Here is a 9092-nt window from a genome sequence, read left to right as displayed (position 1 = left end):
CAAATCTCTGGACACTAGTAGTCTATTATATAAGCATGAATTTCCTGATAAAGAGGGCCACTGGTTTATCCTATGGAGCTTAAAGCCATGGGGAATGAAAGGCAATCCCTATTTTAAAGCCTAGAACAAAGAATGGTAGTCTGTACATGGGGGTAAACAATATAAATGGTTAAGGATGTTAGCATACTGGGGTAGGAACATTGCAATTCAAAATCTGAAATGGGAATTGTAACACTTATTCTTTTCCTCTTGAATATATTGATGCTTTCTCCCTGGACCTTGCAGAAATAAATAATGATAGTAACAAATCTGCTCTAATTGTACAAAAACACCTGGAGACAATATATCTAGAAATGGCATCATCCTGGCTGGCAGAAATTCTATAAGATGTCCTAGAATTGAATTAGGACAGATAATATTATAGAGCACAATCAATTTTCTTGACTTAAAATGATTTGCAGATGGTGCTGAGATAGCAATTCATTTTCCATTAAAACATTTTATGAGAGCACTGCACATTGAAACTTGTTTCAGAATTTTCAAAAATGGCTGAAAAGAAAACTGAAATTGTTCATTTAACTGAGAGGAACACTCAGTTGGTTCTAGGATATCCGGGTAGTTTTCCTTGATGATTCCTTAAAAGATGTAGTCTAGGTTCTTTTTGTGGATAATAGTTTTCAGGTAGTTGTTAAATGATCTCCCCTGGATCTATTTTCTTCTGTTAGTTTTTTTTAAACTCCTTATCCTTTTGGCCAATTCTACCTTTTAAGGAATTTTGATGCCATTATCTAGAAAGAAGCAATAATCAGTCAGATTTTTATTTTGTAAAAATTGATAATAGGTAACTAGGGGCTTAATTTATGCCATTCTACTTTCCCTTCCTCTTAAGATACTAAAGTATAAATTATATTCTGCCCTCAGACACACAACAGCCCTTGTGCAGACAAGTCAAATTGTCAAAGAAGAGGAATGAGAAATTCCTGATAATCCCTCTTTGAATATAGAAGGGATAATCCAGTTGAACCTTGCCTGAGTTGGTCAGACCACACCTGAAATATTGTGTTCATTTCCAGGCACCCTAATTCACGAGGCTCAGTTAACAAGCATTTATTAAATGCCTACTATGTGTGAGGCACAAAAAAAGACAAAAATAGAGGGATTGGGAATTCTATGTAGTGGTTCATAATCATCTCCCAGAGTTCTTTTGCTGGGTGTAGCTGGTTCAGTTCATTACTTCTCTATTGAAAGTGATTTGGTTCATGTCATTGTTGAAGAGGGGCCACGTCCATTAGAATTGATCATTATATAGTATTGTTTTTGAAGTATATAATGATCTCCTGGTCCTGCTCATTTCACTCAGCATCAGTTCATGTAATTCTCTCCAGGACTTTCTGAAATCATCCTGTTGGTCATTTCTTACAGAACAAGAATATTCCATAATATTCATATACCACAATTTATTCAGCTATTTTCCAATTGATGGGCATCCACGTAGTTTCCAGTTTCTGGCCACTACAAAAAGGGCTGCCACAAACATTCTTGCACATACAGGTCCCTTTCCCTTCTTTAAGATCTCTTTGGGATAGAAGCCCAGTAGTAACACTGCTGGGTCAAAGGGTATACACAGTTTGATAACTTTTGGAGCACAGTTCCAAATTGCTCTCCAGAATGTCTGGATGTATTCACAATTCCACCAACCATGTATCAGTGTCCCTTTTTTCCCACATCCGCTCCAACATTCTGCATTATCTTTCCCAGTGTCAATGATTTCAAATTCTCCTGGCCTTGGAATAATCCTACACACATTCCTGACACTTAGCTGTTGGTCAGTGGACACCGGGGTGCTGAAACCCTTCTTGTAACTCACTTAGGGTCTGACCCTTTGAGTTTTCTAGGCGAAGAGATCGTGTGACTTCCTGTAACCTGGGGCTCAAGGCCTGATCTTCTGGCTCTGCAGACCTCTGGGAATAGGGACCATGTGACTTAGGTCTAGTCTCACGGACTTTTTGAGAAAGTTTCAGCTAGTCCCATTGGAAAAGAGAACAAGAGGGTCAGTCTCAGGAGGCAGTGTTCCCTGCAGTGGAGCAGTGTTCTCTCTGACCCCTGCGGTTCTCCATGGGATTCTGAGAGGGCTAATCTGTGGGAATGGCAGGAAGAGCCTACAGGGCAGAGCTCTGAAGGGTCACCTTGGGGGCTTTCTCTGTAGGAAGTTTACAGGGAAAAGAGAAAGGCAATGGGTCAGAGAAAGAAAATCTAGGCTAAACAGAAAGAAAAGAGGGACAGTGAGGGGAAGGAGAGAAACGCTCATTGGAAAGGGGAAGAAAAATGGATGAAATTAAAAAAACTAATGAAGATGACTAGTTGAATGGCAAGAGATGAAGGGGAATCTGCAAGAGAAGGAAAAGGAAAAAGGGGAATGAAGAAATGTGGAATGAGATGAAAGCAGAAGAGATGAATAAATGTTTAAAGAAACTGGAGGTAAAGGACTTCCAGCCATCTTCTAAATGGGACAATAGGAATATGGACATTTCTTTGCAACATATGGAACTTCTGCAAAAATTAAGCAGTAGCATAAAGAGACTGAACGCAAATGTAAAAAGATCCAAATAATTCAAACATCCTTTCATTACCTGTGAGAAATGGATGGATGTTCAATTTATTTCCAAAGTTCTGATAATTAAATTGGAGAAATGAAACTTAAATTAGGAACCAGAAACCCACAAGGACATCAGGAAGTAATCAAGGGTGAAGTTCATCTTCCCCCCCAAAGAATATAATGCCTCCTTGGAGGCAGAGCATGACTTTTGCAATCAGGGATGGTGGCCTGAGACTTGAATATACTTTTTTTCTTTTCTGAGGCAATTGGGGTTAAATGACTTGACCAGGGTCACACAACCAGGAAGTGTTCAGAGTCTGAGGCCAGATTTGACCTCAGGTCCTCCTGACTTCAGGGCTGGTGCTCTATCCACTGCACAACCTAACTGTCCTGTGGCCTGAGATTTGGAAAAGTTTTTTTTTCCCCCAGCCCTCCCCATTACTTTCCAATTCTAGAAAGTAAGTTCCTCTGGGGTAGAGACAAGCTATGTGCATCCATTCTTGCAAGAATGTGAAATAATTCTTTCCTACATTCATCTGTGAGTCGGGGGAGTTCTTGGTTCAATTCCCCGATGATTAAGAAGGGAAATTGGTACAGGGATGGCCAACAAAAGATCCAAACCTAAATGGAGATTTACCAGTGACATAAAATAATGAATGACTGAGTCAGAGAACAAAGGTTCCAGGATCTCAGCAAAGATAAGTTTGCAAAAGAAAATGAAAAGGATTAAATAATACTCCCAAATTTCTGGTATTCAATGTAGTCCTCAAGGGGGGGAACATAGCCTTACTGTGAGAAATCAATGGGCATTTGGTTTCCACAGTTATGGACATTTAGGTGGAATAATAAAACTTAAATTAAAAAATTGAAACTCACAAGACCATCAAAGAATAATAAAAGACATCTTAACCCCCAAAATGTAAGCTCTGGGGCAGCTAAGTGGCCCAGTGACTAGAGCACCAGCCCTGAAGAAAAGAGGTCCTGAGTTCAAATCTGCCCTCAGCCACATTTTCTAGCCCTATGACTCCAAGGCAAGTCACAACTCCAATTCCTCAGGAAAAAAAAAAAAAGAAACCCAGCTGTAAATCACCTGAGCTTCCTGCTTATCTTTAGGATAGATGATGTTCTGTCACTTATGAAAATTGTGAGGTTGCTGAATAAGTTATTTGGGGCTATTGTTGTAATATTGAAACCTAAAATTGGTAAGTAGTTTGATGTGGGTTATGATGTTGGGCATAGAGAGCGGAGTGGGATGTTGGGCGGGCACCCAGTGATGAGGTCCAAGGACCCAAATGATGTGGGTGATGTGACAGGAGATGGTGACAGAACCCAACTGCAGGGATTGAGCCACGGAAAGAAGTCGTGGTAATCATTGTCTTTGCCAAAAGTGGATTACTTTAGGGAAGAGGTTGTAGACAAAATGGTGGGATACAGTATGAAATAGAGTGGGAGAGCATAGAAAGCGGTTTTCATAATTAATGATGGAAAGGGCAAGTTTCTGAGTGGAACTTTCTCTTTGCCACGAGAAAGAAACCCCCCCCCCCCAGGCTGGGGCATGCCCTTAGCTGGCAGGCTTAATTCTGAAAGGGACTTAGCCCCCGAAAAGCTAGTTAGCCATAAAGAGAAGGAAGCATGGTGGACTTAGGGGAGATACCACGTGGTATGGAGGAGGAGAAGTGGAAAGCCACACAAAGCAGCGGGCTTTGGCAGACTGACTCAAAGGAAGGCAGCGGCCATGAGGTGATCCATGAGTATGTTTTATTGGGAAATGGAAACCTGGACATGACTGGGATTCCTGATGGGGCACAGCAAGGTGGGACTGTGCAAGATCTCTTCAGAGGGAGGGTCTCAGGGGTTTGACACCCCTTGGATTTCAGACTGACCACCTCCCTAAAGGATGGGACCAGAGAGCTAAAGGAATCTCTAGCAGGGCCTTCTCCCTACCTGCCTCAGGGACTCTTAAAGAAGGGTTGTATGGGCAGGGGAAGTGGACTCAGCCCCTGCTTGGGGGTCCATTGCCCTGGTTTGTGCACTTGTCTGGTTTGGGAAAAGCTTGGTTTTATCTGTAGGGTTCCAGGCTCTCCCCTTTCGGTTTCTGAAGGTCTTTGATTGGGATTTTGGGTGGTTCATCTGAAATTTGGGACAGAAAACTGCCTACCAGTTATTTGTATTGGCTTGGGAAGGTATAGACTTAGTTCACCCTTCCCTCACTGGGCATGGCTGCTCCTTAGAAGTGAAAAACAAATCCACTCACTGGAGCTCACCCTCCAACCTTCTCTGTCTCACGTGATGGTTAAATGAACATCCTTTCACTTTACTTGCTTCTATCATTTAGAGAAGTAGCTTATGGTTATACCATGGTAATAACTGAATAGTTGCTTTTCTTTTTCAAGTCTCTGATTGTTTTAAGGCAAAGTCACTTGGGACGCTGTATCCGAGGTTCTACTGCAAAAACTCCCAGGAAGTTTGTTAGATTTCTGGCTAACTGCAAATTCTCTGAAAACTGTCTGTTATCCTGTATTTAAGAAGTGCCTCAGGGTGTCATGGGTAAGGAGTATGACAGTAAATGGGATCTGTACCTTTTAGAAGTCCCCAGAGCAGGATTTCAGCCTGACAAGCCTGCCTGTGCCGTGGGCTGTGCTCTGCAGGCCCGTGGGACAGAGTTTGGGATGTAAAAACTCTGCTTAGTGAAACTTGCTGTGGAGGTGAAATCCCTCGGGATCCTCCCTGACTGTTCTGGGTTCTGACTTTGGGAATGGTTCTCTGAACGACGTCAGTAACCCACCATGGGAGAGAAGTCCCAGGAAGTTCCTGGCACAGGTTTCCCAGCAGGCCGAAGGGGGGATTGTTAGTGTCCCAGTCAGGCCCCTGCTTTCTCCTCTTCAAGCAAATTTCTGTGATCAGAGTAAGTGGCCAATGGGAGCCGTCCTGCCTGCCTCTTCTCTGCCCGGGGTCAAAGGGTCTCATCCTCCTCTCTAACAGGACACCCTCCTTCCCTCCCTCCCTGTCTCCTTGATCTCTAGCCAGGAGCACAACTCTGTGAAGGGAAGGTGGAGTAGAATTGGTGCCTCTTGCTTTTGTTCCGCTAGATGTCGCCCTTGTCTCTGTTTTGGATTTCAGATTCCGCATTTCCTCATTTCTTCTTTCATTTTGGGCTTTGTGTTAGGAGAGCCCCCACAGGAGCCACACAGGGCGGGGTGAAGGGGGAGGAGGGGGAGGCCATTGAGCATTGCCTCCTCTGGCTCAGGAGAGGGACCTCTGCTGCTCAGAGATGGGCCTGTTTGCCCTCAATGTAAACTCCCTGACCTCTTTTTCTGGTTCTGATTTCAGGCTTGTTTTAATGAGATTATAGACAGTAGAATGGCTTGTTTGTATTTCTCCTGGGCATTGCTTATGGTAAGCGGTGAGCTGTAATTGAAACCCATCCCCCTCTCACAATTATGGCAGCCTTCCTCAGGGGACCAGGGGGGAACTTTGTAATCGAGTCCAGGAATCTCCTAATGTCTCCTAATAGAACTGTGCCCCCCTGCCCTTTTGTGCAGTTACATCTAGTCCTCATAAGTGCTTCTCTGTCTCTACAGATCTGAGAAGTAAACTGTCATTTGTTCATCCAATTTCCTTTACTATCTCTCTTTTTTCCTCTGAGGCAATTGGGGTTAAGTGACTTGACCAGGGTCACACAACTAGGAAGTGTTCAGAGTCTGAGGCCAGATTTGACCTCAGGTCCTCCTGACTTCAGGGCTGGTGCTCTATCCACTGTGCCACCTACGTGTATCTCTCTGTGTCTGTCTCTGTCTTTCTCACACTCCCTTATCTTCTTCTCTCCATGCTGCCCCTTTGACTTACTCCTTTTTCTCAATCTCCTTTACACTCTCTGGCTTGCTTTATTTCTATGCTTCTCTCTCTTTTTCTCTCTTTCTGTCTATTTCTGAGCTTTTTTTTTTCACTTTTTCTTATTCTCTATTTTTACTCTTTAGCCTTTTCTGGCTTATTTAACCTCTGTGATTCTCTCTCTCTCTGTCTCTCTCTCTGTCTCTCTCTCTGTCTCTCTCTCTGTCTCTCTCTCTGTCTCTCTCTCTGTCTCTCTCTCTGTCTCTGTCTCTGTCTCTCTCTCTCTCTCTCTCTCTCTCTCTCTCTCTCTCTCTCTCTCTCTCTCTCTCTCTTTCTCTCTTTCCCCCTCCCTCCCTCCCTTTCTCTCTCCTTTTTTTCATAATCAGAGTCCAGGAATCTCCTAATATTTCCTAATGGAACTGCGCCCCCCTGCCCTTTTGTGCAGTTACATCTAGTCCTCACAGGTGCTTCCCTATTTCTACAGATCTGAGAGGTAAACTATCATGTGTTCATCTAATTTCCTTTACTATCACTCTTTTTCCCCTGAGTCAATTGGGGTTAAGTGCCTTGACCAGGATGACACAACCAGGAAGTGTCTGGGGCCAAATTTGAACTTAGCTCTACTTCCCCAAGTAGCTGCCCCTATGTATATATAATGACCCCATTTCAAGTTTATGTTAGCATAGGGTATTAGCTGTCAGTTAATATCCAGTTTCTGCCATAGTAGTTTCCAATTTTCCCAGCAGTTTTGGTCAAATGGTGAGTTTTTATCCTAAAAGCTGGGGTTTAGGGCTTTGTCAAATACTAGGTTATTAGAGTAATTGACTATTTTGTCCTGTGAGCCTAACCTATTTCACAGATGGGCTACTCTCCTTCAGAGAAGCAGCTCATGGGTTTGGCATGTGCAAGTATCTGCCAATGGGAATTGAGCCAACCCAGCCACTTGAGCAACTCGCTCACAGGGGGGAGGCCCTTCAAGCCATCCCTGTTTATGAGAAACTGCACTGTTAGCCTCAGACCATCCCCTTTCTCAGTGGCACATCGCTGCTCTTTCCTCCACAAGGGTGTTTCTGCAACGTGGCAAAAAACTTATTTTGCACCAAAGGTAAAAATGGCCTCTGTATTCCTTTTATGCAGAGTCTCATACTTAGCAAATCCCTATTGTTTTCATTTCGATAAGAAGTCCTTTCTTGAGTTACAACCTTTGAAAAGACAGGGGAGAAATATCTGGCAAAGCATCCTAAGATTACAGGACAACCCAGTAGTAACCACACAACAAGCCACAGGGCAACAAAGATTCTAATTCCAAGCACCATGAAGAGGTCTTATCAAACCAAAGTGTATTTTTTTCCAGCAGTTTTATCTGGATTGAAATCTTCATGAGAAACCTTCTCTGTGTCAGATGCTAGACATAATCTATGCCATCTTCAATTCTGTTCCTGAGAAATAAACCATTGAAATGCTCTTGATACTGTCCCAATTGTTAATCTTATCCTGTATGACTATACAGCAAAGAGGTGACACAATCCTTTGCCTATCTCTAGTCCCATTGTAATTCAGCCTGGACTTTTAGTAATTCTGCTTCTGCTCCTATTTCTAGTAACACTTCCCTTAAGTCTTTCTTCATGGGACACAATTGTTGCCCCATCTTAGTCTGTCTGGCAAACCCCACTGGGACTTTCCTGGCTGGTTCCTCTCTCTACCTAGCTGGTACTTTCCTGTTTTGTACGTTAGATGTGGATATTGCAAGAGAGATGGGGGAAGCTACAAGTGAAACCAACAGAGTGCTACCGCATGTGGCACAGCTGATCCATCTCTTTTTTCCCCTGGGACCCAGGTCTGTTTCCTTGTTTTCTATGATGGTTTTGAACATATGACCACTTTTAGTAGGACAGCATTTCTCACTTTTGCCAGGAAGCACTGTGACATGAGCTTCAGGGACAACAAATGCAGTCTGATTTTCAATTTCATTCTCTAAACCATCATTGACTGTACAATTCCAACAAGCAAAGTTGCAGAAATCGAATGTTTTCTTGGTCACAGTCATAAAATCTCCCACAGGAATGCATATCTCCCTCCCAGATGGGCTTTAGTATAGAGCCGGTAGCCAGTTCTCATGCCATTTGTCCAAGAACCAGGGCCCACGACGTTTCTCCATGTGACAAACTGCTAGCCCAATTCTTGAGTGACAAAAATGTATCCCAGGGAAGCTTGTGCTTTCCATCAACCTTCCCAGGCACTGCCTTTGTAAGGTCCCCAAACAAGGCCCTTCGGGGCCCTTGCGGGTGCCCCCCGGAGACATCTTCAAGTGAGACTGTCTGGCCTTCATCTCCTAATCGCTGCTGCTGCTGCTGCTGCTCTTGCTGCTGCTTCTGCTGCTGCTGCTCTTGCTGCTGCTTCTGCTGCTGCTGCTGCCTCTACTGCTCCTGCTGCTGCCACCACCAGGAGAGCTCCAGCAAGAATGAGTGAGCCTCAGTGGCTCACCAGCTCCTTATATATACTCCCATGAGGCACCTGCGATGTTGGTGAACCCAAATTTTCAGGAGAAGGGTCATACCACCTGCAGGGCAGCGGGGTGGAGTCCTTCATCCCCTGCCAGTTGGAGAGATCCAGGGCAGGGGGGCCATTAAGGCTCCATTTTAAGGGTCATCAAAGCCAAGTCCCT

This window comes from Sminthopsis crassicaudata, chromosome 3 (assembly GCF_048593235.1).
Source record: "Sminthopsis crassicaudata isolate SCR6 chromosome 3, ASM4859323v1, whole genome shotgun sequence".
Taxonomy (NCBI): domain Eukaryota; kingdom Metazoa; phylum Chordata; class Mammalia; order Dasyuromorphia; family Dasyuridae; genus Sminthopsis; species Sminthopsis crassicaudata.
This window is presented reverse-complemented; position numbering follows the sequence as displayed.